General features: G+C 47.4%; 1 pseudogene; it reads left to right on the top strand.

Moving 5' to 3' along the window:
* The first annotated feature begins 16,760 nt into the window (after positions 1-16,760).
* On the top strand, positions 16,761-20,256 carry LOC132591520 (uncharacterized protein K02A2.6-like; annotated as a pseudogene).
* The last annotated feature ends 653 nt before the right edge of the window (positions 20,257-20,909 follow it).

Here is a 20,909-nt window from a genome sequence, read left to right as displayed (position 1 = left end):
TTTCAGAGTAGGACCATTGGGCAAAAGTCCATGGCCCCACAAATTGAGCAGGGCCCTCAGATGCAGGAGGGCTAGCTTACTGCAGTTGAAAAAAGTGAAGAAAAATGCATTATCTTTTTTAAAAATCCCAACACTTGGTCAGATCATTAAGTTCAAAAAAAATTCCTTAGCATTTTCTTCTGCTGAAGACATCCCACAAGGCAGCAGAGGTTCTGGATCAGTTTTTTCCTCCTCCTAGATAGGCTAGTTCCCAGATTGACAAGCCCCATCTGCCTGTCACTTGACCATTGGACTCACTATTGATCTTGTCTGCTCAATCCGCTGGAGCCTGTCTTTCTTGACAAGGGAAGCCCCTAACCCACTGAGGATTTGAGACCCATCGGCTACCCTCATCTGGTTTTGCTGGCCTGTCAAAGCCATTTCTTGGGTATCACTGTTGTTGCATATCAACAGCTTCTAGGAGCCACAGGTTAGAGTTGAGTGCAGGTTGGGGAGCAAAAGTGTACAAACTATTTCAGAAGGAGATACCCCAGAAGCCCCCAGAAGGAGATATCCCTCCCCTAACTTATGAATGAATGCACAGGAAACTGGCATGGACCAGAAGCCATACCCCGAAAATAAGCCATAGTGATAGGCAGTTGAACCTTGTAGGTTAAACTGTACCATACTTAATAAAAAATAAGACATCCCCTGAAAATAAGCCACTGTGTGTTTTTTTGAGGAAAAATAAATATAAGACAGTATCTCATTTTTGGAGAAACATGGTACTATGGTTAGGATCTCTTACTCACAAGTAGGACCCTGGCAGAGACACATGCCTGACTGGCATGTTCCCTCCCTCCTGGGCGATTGTTCGGGAGTTTCACAAGCTTTCTCCAGCCTGAACATCACAGCGACTGATGCCAACTGACATCAGCACACTTATGGATCCGCAGAGTTTGCACAATTGCATAACAGACCTCAGTAACTCAGTATATGGCTAATCTACGTTTATTTACATATAAATACACATGGAGCACTGCAACATGGCTCCCCCTCTCTCTAGCATCAGAGAGAAAGAGAAAGAACAAAGGGCAATAGTCCCACTTCAGGAAACACAGTAACACAAACATCCTGTTTCCGTCACGTCCGACTCTGTAGACAACAATCCCATGAATGCAAACAAGGGGAATGAATCTCCAACATGTAGCAGTCAAGGAAGATTATTCAATGGCAAGATTGCTGTCCTGGGCAGCTGCTTGGGGGTTTGTGGACTGCCAAAACTGGCACTTTTTATAGATTCCCAGATGCTGACAGAATATTTGACCTAGTTTCTCTCTATCTCCGCCCCATCCCCCAATGCTCCCAACACCTCCATCTGGGCAGTTCAGATATCAAAGCCTCAGCTTGTTCCTGAGACTTTAACAATGACCTTATCAGATATTTAAATAAATTGGTGGTGAGCAAAAGACAGTTGCCTGATTTTATTTTATTTTATTTATTTATTTATTTAAAAACCAACAACCCAGGATCTGTCTTGGCAGAACTGTTGGGCTGGATGACTGCGTGTGTTTTTATTTTATTTTAAATTAAATCTGCTGGTCTCTGGATAATTGAAAATGGCTTCACATTTCTAATCAATGCTCATGTTCCATATTTGAAATGCAGTTTATAAACTGGTGAGTGGACAGGATTTGATCCCGGTGGTAATAATGAGGCATTTTGTAGATTATCAAGTACAAATTGCTACTAGGACCATTTTGCAGTGGGTGGCAGTGTATGTGTGTGGTGTAGAGGGGGGGGGGCAGGGTTGGAGAGACAATCCAAATACTCTGGTTATAATCACTGTATTTGTGCCTTGCATCTCTCCTGACTTCTTTTTGCCCTCTTCCTCCTCCTCTGCCTCTTCCATTATGCAACAGTTTGACCCTGGAATATACGTTGCTCCTCACAAGCATACAGTCCATTTGGGGGAAGAGGAATAAAAGAAAGAAGATTTAAACCTAAGTTGAAAGCTGCCTCTGAGCCTAGAGGCAAACTGCCCACCCCAGGCCACCAACCAGCTGAGTCAAGGAATTAATAATGAAATGTTTCACCATTAAATACCGGAGAGGGAGTGTTGGAGGCCACCAGACAAGGAACAAACAGCATGAACTTTGCTCCCGGCCAGCCTTCCCAAATGACTGAACAGGATATTCTGATTAGCTAAAGGCCAACAGGGGAAACCCTCCTGATGAAGATGTAATGGCAGCACAACGAGACAGCACATGCCTCTTAGTTTTTGGACAACACACAAAGAAATGCCTTTGTGTGCAGCCCATAATGTGTCAGGTCAAGGATGTGAGTGAAAAGTAGATATTGATGAGACTGGAGCCAGCTACATGAGGATAGAACATGGGCAAGAGAGGAAGGCTGGCAGTTTGGACTGACTCAGTCTGACCTCGGTGTTACCCCTCCCCTAAGGCTTTATCCTACAGATATTTAAATGAGGTTGCACTTGTAGATTCCTAATTTTAAAATTGAATTTTAACATTGTATTTAATCTGCATTTTAATTGAATTGTTTCCTTTATGCTTGCTTTGATATTCTTGTTGTTATCCGCCCTGAGCCCGGTCTTGACTGGGAAGGGCGGGGTATAAATAAAATAATAATAATAATAATAATAATAATAATAATAATAATAATTAGTCCAGGCTGTGCTAGTTTTCTACTTGCACAGATTTTCTGTTTATTTGCAAAATTGATAAACTATCATTTAGGGCACAATCCTATGAACCCTGGGAGGATGATACCATGGCCAGAGGATAGGGCTATCCTTTTTTTTTTGAGGAGGTCTTATCTATTTCTAGTTCTGGACTGGATCTGACAGGGACATGTTGGGCCATAATGATATGTTGTGGCTCGATGTTGGTTGCAGATCACATCAGGGTTATTTCAATTAACATTGGGGGAGATCAATGTCAGGATTCTCCAATGGCACTTGGTGATAAGCCTCCATTACACAAGTCGCATTGGTTATAAAGAGAACAGGACTGAAGGATATAAATACCCTGGAAGTTTATGTGTGGTTTGCGCAGGTTGCTGAGTTAGTGATAAATGAATTGATAGCGGAGAAGAGAAGAAATAGGGTAAGGGATTATAATGAAATACGGTCTGCATTTATGGATTTTATCACAAATGAAACAGCAACTAGAATGTTATGTATTTAATATTAAATGTGCATGGGATAAGTTATTACTTGTATTGATACCATTATGATGCTTCAGGTCAGACTTTATGGAATTATTTTATTGATACCTCTGAGATTTATAGAGTAAGAGGTATTAGAAGGGGGAGAAGGGTGGGAAGGATCCTCTTGTGGTTTTTTTTTTTTGCTGGGCTTCAGACTGAATGTATATTTTTGACCTGTGTAAAAGGGAAAGAAGGGGCTTCTTAATATCTTAATACAGTCATACCTCGGTTTGAGAACGCTCCGGTTTGAGTACTTTCGGTTTAAGTACTCCACAGACCCGGAAGTATTTACTTACACATGCGCAGAAGTGCTTTATCGGCACGTCATGCACACACGCTATCACCACTCGGTATAAGTACTTTTCGGGGAGTGAATGGCTCCCCAGAGCCAATTGAGTACTTAAACCGAGGTACCACTGTATGCATGTTTTGCTAAACTGAAATAGAGGGAAAGCTAATGTGTAGATTGGAATTTAACTACCCAACATGTCGTACATTTATATGCAGGGGCAGATCAACCATGAAACTAATGAAGTTTAAGCTTCAGGACCCCCAAACCTGGAGGGGCCCCAGAAGCGACTTTAGTCCACATTGCTTAAAATTTTAGTAGACCCAATATGAGTTGCATGACTCAAATTGATTATTTTATTCATATATATCTCAACAATCCCAAAGTTTGAGAGTCAGTAGCACAGATCTGTGGTGATCTGTTGTGGAACAACCCCATTGAAGAAGATAACAGTGGTTATCCAGAGATCTTTGCTAATTGCAAAGCCCCCCCCCCCAAATAACAGTTAAGCTTCAGGGCCCCAAAAATGTAGGTCTGCTGCTGTTTCTATGAACTGTTGTGATATCATTCTTGGGAGTCCAAACAGATCAAAACATGAACTTAATGAAAAATTCCCATAGCCGCTGACCTGAGGACCTTAGAGAGGAGGACTTAGAGAGGAGGAGGTGATGATGAGGCTCAGACAGCTTCCTTGAGGGGAGGAGAACCATCAGTACCTTATCTGGGGCATTCCAAGCTGGAGGACACCACCCTTGTCACCATCCTCTGACTCAGATGCCCTACCCAGCTCAGGAAAATGAATTGATATTGATTTTTATATATTAGTATCTATGTATTAATGTGACTATTGGGACGCAGGTGGCGCTGTGGGTTAAACCACAGAGCCTAGGCCTTGCTGACCAGAAGGTCGGCAGTTCGAATCCCCGTGACGGGGTGAGCTCCTGTCGCTCTGTCCCAGCTCCTGCCAACCTAGCAGTTTGAAAGCACGTCAAAGTGCAAGTAGATAAATAGGTACTGCTACAGCTGGAAGGTAAATGGCGTTTCCGTGTGCTGCTCTGGTTCACCAGAAGTGTCTTTGTCATGCTGGCCACATGACCCAGAAGCTGTACGCCGGCTCCCTTGGCCAATAACGCGAGATGAGCGCCGCAACCCCAGAAACGGTCACGACTGGACCTAATGGTCAGGGGTCCCTTTACCTTTACCTAGAGTGGGTGGGGTATAAATAAAATCAGCAGCAGCAGCAGCATACCAATGGGGAAGAGATATTCCTCTGAAAGACAATTTCTGCAACCAAAATAAAGTATGCCTTCAAAGTGTTAATTGTATGTATATGTTTACCCAGTGGTTTTTTTCCTGGGGGTATGCAGGGGTACGCATACCCCTAAACATTTTTTCTGGGGGTACGCATACCCCTAAACATTTTGTGAAGATAGGTTTGGCCTCATTGAGGGGCAGTATTTCAATATGAGTAGGAAAATGTGAGTACCCCTAAGCATTTCTTGGGGGGCACTGTTTACCTATACTGAATGCAGGGAATAAAAAAATCATAGAGTTGGGGTCCTTATAAGGCCATCTAGTCTGCCCCTCTGCTCCATGTAGGAAACCCATAGATCACAGAGCATCTCAAATGGATGACTGCCAAGCCTCTGTCTGAATACCTTCATCAAGGTATAGCCCACCACCACTCCAGGTAACTGTTTTTATTACCCAACCTCTCTTGCCATCAAGCAATTTCCCCTAATGTTCAACCTAAATCTACCCTGTGTAACTTAAATTCATTATAGCTAGCCTTTCGCTCTGGGGCAATAGGGTGTCTTAAAGGGAAGCTCCATAGAGAGCACATTGCAATATGACATTTGCATGCTCAGGTCACCCACATCAACCTATTCTTTCTCTCCTTGTATCTTTTCCTATGCACATAGGAAAGTGTGTGTGTGTGACAGTGAAAGGAAAAATGGCAGGAAATGAAATGGTTAAGCAGCCCTTCCCTTAAGCTTCTGAGCCTTCTTTTCATTTTAAACCAAACACACAGGAGATTGATGGATGTGTCCTCCATGCAGTGTCTCATTTGGCCCTTAAATCTCCAATTCTCCCTTTCCATTTCCAGATGGCATCAGGCTATCAGCGGCACCAGTGAAAATGTGGGTGCCAGGAGCTCACACAGTGGAAATAATAAGAGCCCTTTAATGAAGGTTGAGTCAACAAAAACATGCTTTCCTTCCAATGAATAAACACTGTAATTTTCTCCCAGTGATTTCTCCTGTCCCCATAGAGTCCTGTTCTGCTGGAATGTGGTAGATTAACATCCCTGGAGACAGAAGACTTCTGTACATCAGGAAATTATCTGGCTTTGCTCCACCAGACAATCAAATGATAGCTGCAGCCATTCATGTGGAAAAATGGAAAGGCCACAGCCAGCCACATTCTACCACCACCTTTACTAATTTTGCCAACTTCCCCGGGTGCCATTGTTCATTAAACACAGGTGGGCCTGCAACAAAATGGTCTCAACCAGCCAGCCATGCCTTCTTTCAGAATACTCCATTCCATCCCCCTTCCCCATCAATTTCTCACCTTTTCTCCTTCCATCTGCTAGTTAGTATTCCATGGGCTTTGATAAAGTTCAGTCATCATTGGGGGAAGTGTTTCCTAACTTTTCTCCCTAAATATTTTTTTGATACTTCTGCCAGCTTTGGGGGTTCCTTCAAAGCCTGCTAATACCCCCCCCCCCCTTCAGTGCATGGGTGCTGCTATTTTGTGAACAGAATGATCTGGGCTTAGTCGCAGCATGGCACTGATGTATCAGCTATATGTTCATCTTCCTCAGGGGCAGCTCAAGGCATTTCAGCACCGGAGGTAAAATGCCCTGCTGCCGGCCCCCTAATGGGGGCACAAATCCCACAAGGATTCTCTCCCACCAGGTGGGGAGGATCATTTCCAGATTCCTCCCCCCCCCCCGCTCCCATTGGTAGAAGAAGAAGAAGAGTTTGGATTTGATATCCCGCTTTATCACTACCCGAAGGAGTCTCAAAGCGGCTAACATTCTCCTTTCCCTTCCTCCCCCACAACAAACACTCTGTGAGGTGAATGGGGCCGAGAGACTTCAGAGAAGTGGGACTAGCCCAAGGTCACCCAGCAGCTGCATGTGGAGGAGCGGAGACGCGAACCCGGTTCCCCAGATGACGAGTCTACCGCTGTTAACCACTACACCACACTGGTACCAGGGCAAAGGCCCATTACACCATGGGGGGGGAGACCTCAGGAAGCATTTCGCAGAGTTTTCCCACCAGTCCCTCTCTGCCCCTGTATGTCAGGGACACCAAGGGTAACATCACCTAGCATCATGGATAGGCCAGCTCTGATCTCCTTCCTCCTCCTCCTCCTCCTCCTCCTCCTCCTCCTCCTCCTCCTCCTCCTCCTCCACCACCACCACATTATCATCTCTGTACATCTCTCCAGGGTTGCCAATCACATGGAAAGCTTATGCTCACACAGCTGCATGCATGATGTACCCCTACCCCTTTGCACTAGATGTGTCAGCATCAGAGGTACCCCCCCCCTCACACAGAGACATGGAGGAGTTTGGGGAAACAAGGTTATTGGAGAAATTATAATACCTGTATCAAGATGCTGTACTCCACTGACCAAGGGGGTAGAGCAGTAAAGCCACATACCATGGCTAAGTATATCTTGCTGCTGCCATGTGAAGTACTGAATCAAGTGATTCAGCTGTGATCAGTAATAATAATAATAATAATAATAATAATAATAATAATAATAATAATAATATTTAGATACTGACTTTCATCCAAGGACCATAGAGCAGCTTACAACATAAAAGTGCAAAATTACATAATATAGCAACACACACACACACACACACACACCAATTAAAAATTTTATTAGCCAAAGGAGGAAAAGAATGTTTTTGCCTGGGGCCAAAAAACACATAATGAAGGCGCTAGCTGAATCTCCTTGAGAGCGTTCCACAAAGGGGGAACCAATGCAGAAAAGGCCCACTCTCATGTTGCCACCCTCTGGACCTCTCACAGAGGAGGCAAACAAAGAAGGGCTTCAGATCACAGGGACTGGGTTTGTTAATATGCGGAGAGGTAACCCTTGAGGTATTGCAGTCCTGCAATGTTGTCATGCTGGCCACATGACCTGGAAGCTATACGCTGGCTCCCTCGGCCAATAATGCAAGATGAGCACGCAACCCCAGAGTCGGTCACGACTGGACCTAATGGTCAGGGGTCCCTTTACCTTTACCCCAACAGGACGTGGATGGCACTGTGTTCTAAACCACTGAGCCTAGGGCTTGCTGATCGGAAGGTCGGCGGTTCGAATCCCTGCGACGGAGTGAGCTCCCATTGCTTGGTCCCTGCTCCTGCCAACCTAGCAGTTCAAAAGCATGTGCAAGTGCAAGTAGATAAATAGGAACCACTCTGTCGGGAAGGTAAACAGCATTTCCGTGAGCTGCTCTGGTTCGTCAGAAGTGGCTTAGTCATGCTGGCCACATGACCTGGAAACGTCGGCTCCCTTGGCCAGTAAAGCGAGATGAGCACCGCACCCCAGAGTCATTCATGACTGGACTTAACTGTCAGGGGTCCTTTACCTTCTTTTTACCCCAACAGGGATAGGATACACAGGTGGTTTAGATTTGTATTAGGGATGGATGGATAGATTCCATTGTACTCTGTTCTTGTGCTTTTTTCTTCTTCACTGTATTCCATTCTACCTGCCTTCTAATCTAACTTGAAGAAATTTTAAAATACTAATAATGGTTTGTATCCACTGCTAATCCTACCGAGTCATTCCATATCAAGTGATCCAATTTTTAAGGCTCCTGTTTTCCTATTTCCTCTAATATCTTGTACAACCTAACAGCTTTGGAACTGGCACATATGCCGTTTGCTGTGCAAACTTTTCCAAACAGGTAACTTGTTCCCGCCTACTGGCACACATGCAGATGGAATCAATCTTTGAAAGGATACATTGGGCTCATGCACAATGATGAAATACAGTTTCAGTGGACCCTTAGTTCAGTTCTACAGTCACATCCAGGCAATTTTGAAGAGCAGCGATTACAATATCAGGGGTGTTTCTGTTTAGGAAAAACAAAGGTAAGTAAGAAGAGACACAACAGAGGTGCATAAAATTATGCGTTGTATGTAGAAAGTGGACAAGGAGGCATTCCCCCCCCCCGCTCTCTCAAAATAGTAGAACTCAGGACATCCAATGAAGCTGAATGTTGAAAAATTCAGGAAAGACAAAAGAAAATACAGTGGTACCTCGGTTTATGAACACAATTGGTTCCGGAAGTCTGTTCATAAACTGAAGTGAACTTTCCCATTGAAAGTAATGGAAAGTGGAGTAATCTGTTCCAGACGGTCCGCGGAGTACTTAAACGGAAGCGTTCATAAACTGAAGCGAACTTTCCCATTGAAAGTTATGGAAAGTGGATTAATCCGTTCAAGACGGGTCCGCAGAGTTCTCAACCTGAAGCGTACTTAACCCGAAGTATGGGTGTAATTGGTTCCAGAAGTCTGTTCATAAACTGAAGCGTTCATAAACTGAAGCAAACTTCCCCATTGAAAGTAATGGAAATTGAATTAATCCGTTCCAGATGGGTCCGCGGCGTTCGTAAACCAAAAATTCGTAAACCGAGGTGTTCATAAACCGAGGTTCCACTGTACTTATTTACATAGTGCATAGTTAAAACTGTGGAACTTGCTCTCTCAGAAGGCAGTGACACCCCCCAACTTGCAGGGCTTTAAAATAAGTTTGGACAAATTCATGGAGGGTAAATTAGCTATTAGCCACAATGGTTATGTCCTATCTTCCTGTGGATGGAAGCCTGTGACTGAATGCATGTCCTGCTTGTGGGATTGCCATAGGCATGTGGCTGGCTGCTATGGGAGCAGATCCTGGACTAGATGGACCTTTGGCCTGATGCAGCAGGGTGCTTGTGTTCTTCTTTTCTTGCACTGTGATTTCATCAGTTCCCACATGCACTTGTGTACTTCAGTAACATGCAACACAGCGAGTGAAGTGGAAGCTGCAGCAAAGCTGTATATATGCAGCAGTCTGACCAAGAGCAAGCAGACATTTTAGAGTAAAACACACCCAGAAGAACTGTGCATTGCTAGCATATATAAATATCCTGAGCAGTGCTTTTTCTTCTTTTTAAAGAAAAAATTGTGCTGGTGCCCACCATGAAGTTGTTACAGTAAGTGCCAAACATGGAGGGGGGTTTGCCGGTACTGTGTACTCTTGAGTACCCCCAGTTTAAAAGCACTGATCCTGAGTATGTATATATTCACCAAACATTAATAAAAGGGTCTTGGAAAAGTTCTTCCTTCCAGGTAGCAGATGATTATACAAGGATTATACACTCAGGTTGGGGGCAGATTAACGCTGTTGCTAATCCTAGCCAAACCTACTGTGGCAAATATTCACAAGGAAGTTTTAAAAACACTGAAACCAAAGCTTCTCAGAATCTGTTCCAATTCTCTCAAATGCATTTCAGTTTCCACAAAATGCCCGCATTTTTTTCCTGCTGTCTTTTCACTACACTTCCATTTCTAAGATAATTAACTACTGTAAGGCTGCCATATTTTGAAGAGCAAAAAAGAGGACACATTTGCCGACTTCTAGAACAGTATGGTCTACACTGGCTGGCAGCAGCTCTCCAGGGTTGCAGGCAGGGACTCTTTACCCAGGCCCACTTGGAGATGGTGAGGATTTAATCTGGGGCCTTCTGCATTCAGAGCAGATGCTCTGCCACTGAGCCCTAGAACAAACAGAAGATTGCACAAGCAGGGAGAGGTTTAAAGAGGTGGGCAGACCCTGGATGAGGCTCTCACTCAGCATCAGCCAGAGGCCGGGCAGCCACCATATTGCAGGAGGGGGCAGAACACTGGACTTGGAGGGGGGAAAGCGACGCAGTGGGCAGCAGAGCGGGGAGGGCAGGGGGAAGCCCTTGGAGGGACGAGGGAGTCGGGGAAGCGGAGAAAGGGGAGAGAATGGAAGAGGGATCCCAGCAGAAGAAGAGAGAGGGAAGGAAAGGAAGGGGATCCGGAGAAGGAGGAGAGGGGAGTGCTGGGAGGGGGCAGGAAGCAGTAGGCGAAGGACTAAAAAAGCCACACAATGGCGAGAGGCTGGGGTGAGGGCAAGGGAATGAAGCACAAGAAACGGAGAACGAACGAGGGAGGAGCGATCAGGAATCGCAGCAGGAGGAAAACCCGTTGGAAGGGGGGGAGTCAGGGAGCGCGGCAGAGATGCGGGTAAAGGGGGGGAGGGAGAATTAAATCAATAAATCCCAGTTGGGGAAAAAGGAAGGCCTCCCTGAGCTTTGACGGGAGGGCGCCCCCCAAAGTGGGGGGAGGTAATTCTGCGCGGGGGGGGGGGAGGATCGTTAGATGGAAAAAGAGAGGAGGAGAGGGGGCTGCGAAGGAAGCGCACGGCACCGGGGGGAGGGAGCCAGAGGGGGGGGCTGCTACTGATTTTGTTCTGGGGGGGGGCTTCGATCGGGAAGTGCTGCTGCAGTCGGGTGCCGTCTCTTGGTCCCCCTGCCTCCTGCTCTTTCCCTCTCTTCCTCTCACACACGACACTTGCACACTCACACGCACGCACAGAAACACAGCTTTCCAAGGCTCCAAGGCTTGGAGGGTGCTGGTGGGCAGGCGAGCGCTCACACGCTGCTCAACAAAAGAAACCCGGACATTTTGCCACATTTTAAAATTCTGCCTAGACATAAATTTTTAACCCTGAAAAAAGAGGGTGTGTCCGAGAAAATCCGCACCACCACCAATAATCCCCTTAACCACACACCGAAAGTCTTAACAGCACAAAAAAATATTATATTGCCCACAAGCAAAAGGCTATGCTTAAAACATGCAATAAATGCAGAAGCTGAAATTCTTATAATGAATCACCTCTTTAGCCAGTGAGGATTCTCAGCAGCTGGGGTCAAATGAGCTGGATCAGATACCAAGGAGAACTTCCCCATTCCAAATATCTGGCGTGGAGATGGTTGATTCAGATTGGGGCCATAGGGTTGTATTCAGTTATGCAAGTCCTTCTTAGAGCCACTGAAATTAATGAATGTAAATTCATCACATCCATCAATCTCAATGGATCTTATCTCCGTGGAACAACAACAATATTATTAATAATAATAATTTATTATTTATACCCCGCCCATCTGGCTGGGTTTCCCCAGCCACTTTGGGCAGCTTCCAACAAAATATTAAAATACAATAGTCTATTAAACATTAAAAGCTTCCCTAAACAACCACTAAACACAACCACTGAACTACCACTGAATACAATGCAAAGTAAGGGAAAGGGCTTAGAGATCCCCTCCCCTCCATGCTACAGCTCCAAGATTTCTACTCCCTCCATGTAGTGGCAGGAATTTTAAAATACCAGACACCCAATAATGATGACAAATCAATAATGACGGTTGTTTGTCATCAAGGTTGCAGGCTGAAATCCTAAAGATTCTTAACTGGGATGTCTTTGAATAACCACTGTACCATTTCAGACTGTATTTGTGGACATCACCTAATGGAACGGCATACCATATGAATAAGAGCCTGATAGATCAAGCCAGTAGCCCATCTGGTCCAGCATCCTCTTTTCACAGTGGCCAATCAGAAGGCAGTGGGAAACCCACAAGTAGGAATTGAGCACAAGAACACTGTCTCTCATGTGGTTTCCAGCAAGGGGTTTTCAGAAGCATTGCTGCCTCCAAATGGGTGGCTAATAGTCCATCAATAGCTAGCTCTCTCTCTCTCTCTCTCTCTCTCTCTCTCTCTCTCTCTCTCTCTCTCTCTCTCTCTCTCTCTCTCTCCATTAATTGACAGGAATGGAGGCATTTCGGCTCAGCCCTAGGATTAGATTCATTCTACACTCATATCTTCCAACATGACACAGCCCTAATATGGGATGCCATCTTCTGTAACCGCACTCCCGCATGAGTCACCTTACCCATGTGAAATCATGCCCCCCCTCAAAAGTGCTCTTTTTTTTTGCACCATGCGTGGAAAAGTGCAGCTTGAGATTGCAGTAGCCATAAGAAAAAAAACAGGATGTCCCTTTTTTCCAGGGCAGCTGATGGGTATGCAACTTTGCATGCAAAGCAAACCATCAAAACAAATGCCAAGGGGTATTTCACTAGTTTCTTAGTGAAATACCCCCTTTCCCAACTTACCATTCCCATTGTTTCCCTTGCTTGTGATGTCTTGTAAATACATCTCCAACACATTCCCCACCCCGAGGTTTGCTTTGGGCTTGCAATTCTATCCAATTCTCCTTGAGTACCAGCGATGGGGAATTGGATGACTTTATCAGGGAGTAAAATCTTGTAATTATCTGTTCTAACTCTGAGCATTTTAAGCCTGTATTGAAGGGCCTTTGGTGAGGGCAATGGGGAATCCAAAAAGCGCCTGTTATGTCTGGAAGACAGAGATTCCCCCTTAGGCACCATTGAAAGGACTGATCTGAAGCTGGGATGACAGCAAACTCAAATTCCCTTGAAACTAAATATTTCATCTTCATAAAATAAACATAGAGCTTCCACCCATGTAATAGACATAAAAAATGTTTAAACGTGTTAATTATTAAGCCAATATTGATTCATATTGGATGAAGCTCTAAAGAGGGATGAGGGAAAGGGGTGGATTTAAAATTGTCTAATGTATTTAATATCATCCCCACAGTTGCTTTGTATCAATATTCATAAAATTCCAAACCAACAATAATCATTAAAAAAAAATGACAGGATGTATTTATGGTTTTCAGTCAATGAATGCAGAGTCAGTGTGAAGGAATCCGTGAGGAAGTATGGAGATATAAAGGGAAGAAACCTAAGATTCATAATATATGTGAACTAAGATGGAGCCATCCTTTGAAATCTTCTCTTTATTTTGCAGGGCTTCCTCCAATAAAAAAGTGCTTGCACAGGGTACGTGTACACAAACTTTCCCACATGAACCAACCCAGACCCCGTGATCATCATCTGAAGCCCTTATTCATGTGCCCTCTCCACAGGAGGTTCAAAGTGCAGCAATACTAAAGGTAAAGGTAAAGGGACCCCTGACCATTAGGTGTAGTCGCGGACGACTCTGGGGTTGCGGTGCTCATCTCGCTCTATAGGCCGAGGGAACTGGCGTTTGTCCGCAGACAGTTTCCAGGTCATGTGGCCAGCATGACTAAGCCGCTTCTGGAGATCCAGAGCAGCGCACGGAAACGCCGTTTACCTTCCCACTGGAGTGGTACCTATTTATCTACTTGCACTTGACGTGCTTTCGAACTGCTAGGTGGGCAGGAGCAGGGACCAAACAATGGGAGCTCACTCCGTCGCGGGGATTCGAACCGCCGACCTTCTGATCGGCAAGCCCTACAGCGCCACCCGCGTCCCTCTACAATACTAGATCAGGCCTTTTCAGTGGTGGCCCCTGATTTGTGGAATGCTGTCTCCATGGAAGCATGCCTGGCACAATCTATATTCATTTTTAGGATCCAGGCTAATCTTTATCCAGGCTTTTGGCCCTTAATTTTGGCCTCTATTAGTGGGCTGAGATCTGCAAGTCCTCCATTTTATCTGTGTGGCTGTGTTTTTTAGATTGTTCTTAATTGGTTTTAATGTTGCTTGGGTCACTGTGTGAAGAAAGCAACTATGATAATAATAATAATAATAATAATAATAATAATAATAATAATAATAATAATAGGAAATACTTCCAAAAATATACATATTATGGCAAAAATGCATGAAATTTTACATGTGGAACTTGGGACAGTCTGTATGCAAAGCATGGCCTCTCTCTGAGCTTTTTCATTTCCTAGGTGAATCCCGTTCCTAAACAGGATTAAAAAAAGAGCATGGTTGCTCATTAGGTCCCAAAACAGGATTTTCCATGTGTAAGGATGGGGAAGCTATGGAGCCCCAGTTGTATTTCAGTTTCCATCAGCCCCATGTGACATACCGTAGTTAATGGCCAAGAATTATGGGCGCCAGTGTTCAGCATCATCTGGAGAGCCCAGGTTGCCCATCCCTGATCTAATGGAACTGTGGTTCAGCCAGGGCTCCAACTTCTTCTTCTTCTTCTGAAGAGCTGCACTGTCAAGAGTCCCATTATAAAGAGACAACCAATTCTTTTTTAGAGCTTGTGCCTTGCAATGATGCACTAAGCCACGTATGTAATTTCTCCTTAATGTGAGATTGAGCAGTGTACATTAAATGGGATTTGATCATTAAAAACGTATTTGTAGGACTTTTCAGTGTCTCTGTCAGTGATACATAACCCATCAATGGTCATTAAATCGCAGCAAACAAATTGGAAATAATAATCAGCATTTGGTTGTTGGTTAATTTGATTCTGATGTTTGTTAAAATGAAATAATGTTGTTCTTTCTCTCTCTCTTAGAGCTGGAAGGCTCTCTTCACCGCTTGAACTCCCTACTTACATGTTCCTAATACCCTTTAAAACATATTTTTGTTGTTTTTACATAACAAAACATGGACAATAAATGGTTATTCACACATACGGAAGGAAATTTGAATTTACACCAACAAACCTGCTGCCCTGGGTTTGGAGAATGTAGCTGTGAGCAGCCTGAAGAAGTACCACCCACCTTGGAGCTGCCCATAAAAAGCAAGTAGAGTGCGAGTCTAGAGTGAAGTCCGCTGTTTCCAGGAACTTCTCTTGTTGTGAGACATTTGTGGGTGAACTGAGAGTTTGTTTGGACCCGGGGTGAGAAACCAGAGGTGAGAGGGAGTGTCAGAAGGAAAATGAATTGATATTGATTTTTATATATTAGTATCTATGTATTAATGTGACTATTGGGACGCAGGTGGCGCTGTGGGTTAAACCACAGAGCCTAGGGCTTGTCGACTAGAAGGTCGGCAGTTCGAATCCCCGTGACAGGGTGAGCTCCCGTTGCTCGGTCCCAGCTCCTGCCAACCTAGCAGTTTGAAAGCACATCAAAGTGCAAGTAGATAAATAGGTACCGCTACAGCGGGAAGGTAAACAGCGTTTCCGTGTGCTGTTCTGGTTTGCCAGAAGCGGCTTTGTCATGCTGGCCACATGACCTGGAAGCTGTACGCCGGCTCCCTCGGCCAATAATGCAAGATGAGAGCCGCAACCTCAGAGTCAGTCACGACTGGACCTAATGGTCAGGGGTCCCTTTATCTTTATTAATGTGACATTTCTATATGCAACTTTGTTTTTGTAATATGTTGTTTAAGTTGTGTATTGTTGCCTCAGTTTTCCATACACCACTTTACCGGTAGATATATATTTTAATATATTAAAAGGTATAGAAATTAAATAATCAAGTTGAATCTGCAACACATGTAAGTTGGACAGGGACTGGCATGAGAAGGGTCTATCCTAGACTAAACTGGAGATTCTGGGGACTCTACCGCCATGTTACTGTCCTGGAGCCTAGGTTCAGAGGAAACTGCCTTACACCCCCTTAGGTTGCGATGGAGGAGTTGCCAGCATTTTACTCCAAGAGAGTATTGCTTCTTACATAGGCACAGTCCTGGGTTCAAGCAGACACCAGCCATCTTGCATGTTGCCCTGCAGTTTGTCTTGCCCTCCCATGCACATAACTCCTAACATTGAACTAGGCAGCTGTCTACATTGCTTATCTGTTGCATTGCTGCTTACTGACTGAGAAACCTTTCCCCCTAGAGCAGGGGTTCCCAACAAAATTTTCTCGAGGACCCCTCATTGAGCCGCTATTGTGACAAGGACCCCCATTAATTCCTAATCCTAAAATTAAAAAGTGAGAGCCAAATTAAGAGTCTTTTTATAGTTTATATTTATACGTTTTTTACAGTTACAACAGAGTACTCCATCAGTATACATGTTATGTACTGAGCTGAATCCTAGAACAATAGGATTCAGAATCAGCGGGAGCTACCCAATCCAACTCCAGGTGGAAGTGAATCCGCAACCTGATTGGCCTGCTGGAGCAGCCAATCAGGCGGCTGGCAGAAGTGAATCTGCTACCTGATTGGCCTGTAGGAGCAGCCAATCAGGCTGCAGGCAAAAGTCAATCCACAATATAATTGGCCCACAGGTGTAGCCCTGAAGTAGCCAATCACGCAAGGCCCATTGTGTAAATAATGTATATAAGCAGATGGTTTTGGGAAAAGTGCCATTCGTCTTCTCTTCTCCTCCTTGATGACTATGAGCTGAATAAAGAGCATGAAATTCACTCTTGACTCCGAGTATATTTCACTGGCGACGAAGGTGGGATCCTGCTGAGCTGACCGCCACCACGCACTGCACCGCAGCACCGCCACCTGCTGCACCGCTGCATCGCACCGTGCATCCAGGCTTCAGCTCCAGGACCCAAGGAACCCAGAATGGCAACCGACAGCAGCTTCTCGCCATTCAAACCAGCATCAGGAGACTGGGAAGGGTACGCCGCCCGTTTCAACTTCCTCCTGCAAGCGAAAGAAGTCACCAACGATGCCATGAAGAGGGCGACATTCTTCAGCGTCTGTGGAGAGGAGACGTTTGAAATCGCCCGGGCTCTCCTTGCACCTAGAGATGTCGCTACCGTCTCTTACAAAACAATAATGGAACGGCTGAAGGAGCACTTCTCACCACAGCCCTCGGTGGTAGCTTGCCGAAATGCCTTCTACGCAAAACGGCAAGCCCCGGGGAAAACCATAACTGGGTTTGTGACCTCCCTCCGCCAAGCCGCCCGGTTATGCAACTTCTCAGAATTGGAGAACATGCTTCGTGACCGCCTCGTCGGTGGCCTGAGGGACGAGATGTTGCAACGACGCCTCTACGCCAAAAAAGACCTCACGTTCCAGATTGCTCTGGAGGAAGCCCTGGCAACCGAAGCCGCCGAGAGGTCAACGCAAGAGGCACAACCGGCCCCGCCATCCCAACCGAGGGTCTACCACGAAGACCTCACCGACGAATCCGAATCTGACAGGGAGGAAGTACACCGAGTACAGCGGCGCACTCAAGCAGCACACACACCACAGCAGCCTCGACGAGAAGGAGGGAACTGTGCAAGCTGCGGGGAGAACCACGAGAGGAGGACCTGTCGTTTCCGCAACGCAGAGTGCAGGCAGTGCAGAAAATTGGGACACATCGCCCGGGTGTGTCGGGCTCGACTCACCCGTCGACAAGCATCAGATGACCGACCCAGGAGCCCCAGGTCACACGGCACCATGCACCAAGGCAACTCGACGGAGATCACGGACTACCAGGTATTCCAGTTGCCCCATCCCAGCACAGAGAAAATTTATATAGAGGTACAGATAGAGGGAGCCCCATGCCGCATGGAGCTGGACACGGGTTCAACTCTATCCATAATCTCGGCCCGAACATTAAGGGAACTGTGCCCTAATGGGGGTCCCAAACTAAGGCCGGCCCCATTCACCCTCCGGGACTTCCAGAAACGTAAGGTCCCTACTATGGGGGTGGGGACCTTCAGGGTGCAATATCGAGGGCGAAAGCAACAATTGGACTTGCTGGTAGTTAAGGGCCCCTACGTTAGCTTACTGGGACTGGCATGGTTTGGACCTCTGGGGCTAGCCGTTACCGGGGTGAACCGCACTAGCTTACAAGTGGACGTGGACGCCATATGCAAAGAGTTTCCAGGGGTTTTCGATGGGGCATTGGGACGATATACAGGACCCCCCATTGCCCTACAGCTAGACCCCGCTGTACGACCCATCAGGCACAAGGCCCGCCGGGTCCCGTTTGCCCTGAAACCCCGCATAGACGAGGAATTGGACCGGCTCGTGGAGCAAGGAGTGCTGGAGCCGGTGCCCAACGCCCCCTGGGAAACTCCAATTGTCACACCCGTCAAGCCTAACGGTTCGGTCCGCATCTGTGCAGACTACAAATGCACCATAAACAAGGCTCTCACGGCCCATGCATACCCAGTGCCAGTGGTCAGCCATGTCCTCGCCACCCTGGCTGGGTCAAAAATCTTTGGCAAACTGGACTTGGCCCAAGCGTATCAACAGTTGCCTGTGGACGAAGCCACAGCAGAGGCTCAGACGATTGTGACGCACAGAGGGGCATTCAGAGTAAAGCGGCTGCAATTTGGCGTTAGCGTGGCACCAGGCATATTCCAGAATCTAATGGACTCTCTCCTTAAAGGGATTCCTGGTGTCACCCCCTTCTTCGATGATGTACTGATCGCCGGGCCCACACCAGAGGAATTTGAGGACCGCCTCCGCTCCGTCCTGCACCGTTTCCAGACGGCGGGCCTCAAGGTGAAGCGGGAAAAGTGTTTACTGGGAGTGCCGCAGGTGGACTTTCTGGGATTTAAGGTGGACGCAGAAGGGGTCCATCCAACCGGTGACAAGGTACGGGCCATTTGTGAGGCCCCAGCGCCCAAGAGCAAGCCCGAACTTCAGTCATTCTTGGGACTATTGAACTTTTACCATGCCTTCCTTCCCCATAAGGCAGCGGTAGCGGAGCCCCTACACAGACTCCTAGATAAAAGGGCCCTTTGGGTGTGGGGCCAGCGACAAAGGGCCGCATTCCAGGCAGTCAAGGACTTGCTCGTCTCGAACTCGGTCTTAGCACACTTCGACGAGAGGCTGCCAGTGGTGCTGGCATGCGACGCCTCTCCCTATGGCATCGGCGCTGTCCTGGGACACCAACTCCCGGATGGAAGAGAGGTGCCGGTGGCATACTTCTCCCAGACGCTTGCTGCAGCCGAACGAAACTACTCACAGATTGACAAGGAGGGTCTGGCAATCGTGAAGGGCGTAAAAAAAATTCCATGATTTCTTGTACGGGCGGCCCTTTACCATAGTGACTGACCACAAGCCGTTGCTTGGCCTGTTTGCCCCTGAGAAGCAGAACCCCCAAGTGTTGTCTCCACGTGTCCTCAGGTGGTCAGTTTTCCTTGCCGGCTACCAGTATGCACTAATCCACCGCCCTGGGAAGGCGATGGGCCACGCAGACGCCCTCAGCAGGCTACCACTACCAGAAACAGGCCCCGACCCAGCGCCTGCGCAAGAGGTTATGACCCTGGAGCTGCTTCCCGACCGACCCATTCAGGCACAAGAAGTTGCGCACCATTCCACAAAAGATAGGGTCATCTCCCGGGTCCTGGACTGGGTGTGGCGAGGATGGCCCAGCAGCAGCCCCGGGCCAGAATTCGCTGGCTACACAAACCGCAAACATGAACTTTCGGCCCACAAGGGGTGCCTGTTATGGGGAAGCAGGGTTGTTGTTCCCCAGCCCCTCCGCAAAAGGGTCCTCACAGCCCTACACGAGACACACCCAGGGGTAGTGAGGATGAAGGCCCTTGCCAGGAGTTATGTGTGGTGGCCGGGGATTGACAGAGAGATAGAGGCCTGGGTCCAACACTGCCAGACCTGCCAAGAATCCCGCCCGGATCCCCCAAGGGCCCCAGTCCAGCCCTGGGAGTCCGCCCGACATCCATGGTCACGCTTGCACGTGGACTTCGCTGGCCCCTTCCAGGGAAAAACATTCTTCATAGTGGTGGATTCCTACACCAAATGGCTGGAGGTCGCACTGGTACCATCCACTTCTACGGCGGCAGCCATCCGGGTACTACGTAAGCTGTTTGCGACCCACGGGCTCCCTGACACCCTCGTCTCGGACAATGGAACCGCATTCACGTCAGAGGAGTTCCAGACCTTCACAGCGCAGAACGCCATCCGCCACATCCGCTCAGCACCATTCCACCCTGCCACCAATGGCCAAGCGGAGCGCATGGTGCGGACCACCAAGGACAGCCTCCGCCGCATGACACAAGGGGACTGGGAATATCGCCTTGCCGCATTTCTTCTAGCACAGCACAGCACCCCAAGCACAACGACGGGCCGGAGCCCAGCTGAATTACTAATGGGCCGGCGCCTTGCAACTAGACTGGACCGACTTCACCCCGACAGAGCTCAGGATGAGGTAGTGGTGGGGAAAGGCAGGAACCCCCGGACATTTGTGGCCCAGGACCCAGTGTATGCAAAGAATTTTGGGGCAGGCCCAGCATGGGTACCCGCCACAGTCACCAAGGTGACCGGTCCCGTGTCGTACGAGGTACTAACGGAAGGGGGGCAATGTTGGCGCCGCCACTGCGACCAGATACGGCGACGATTCCCAGGAGGAACCCGGGAGGAGAGCGGGACAGAGGGGTCCCAAGGGGACAGCAGGGCAGTGAGGCCTGTAGAGCGAGAGGGGTGGGCAGAAGAAGCAGAAGCAGTAGGCACAGAGGGGCGCCCCGAGGCTGGAAGGACACCGGAACCAGAGCTACAACCTAGTGGTTCAGTGGCGCCAGACCAGACAGCCCTGGCACAGCCAGCGGCCTCGGAACACGAGCCAGAACCAGAACCCCTGACCAAGGAACACCCCAGGCCACAACGCACACGGAGGCGGCCAGC

This window comes from Zootoca vivipara, chromosome Z (assembly GCF_963506605.1).
Source record: "Zootoca vivipara chromosome Z, rZooViv1.1, whole genome shotgun sequence".
NCBI classification, from domain to species: Eukaryota; Metazoa; Chordata; class Lepidosauria; order Squamata; family Lacertidae; genus Zootoca; species Zootoca vivipara.
Note: the sequence above shows the minus strand (reverse complement) of the source record. Positions and strands in the feature narration are given on the sequence as shown.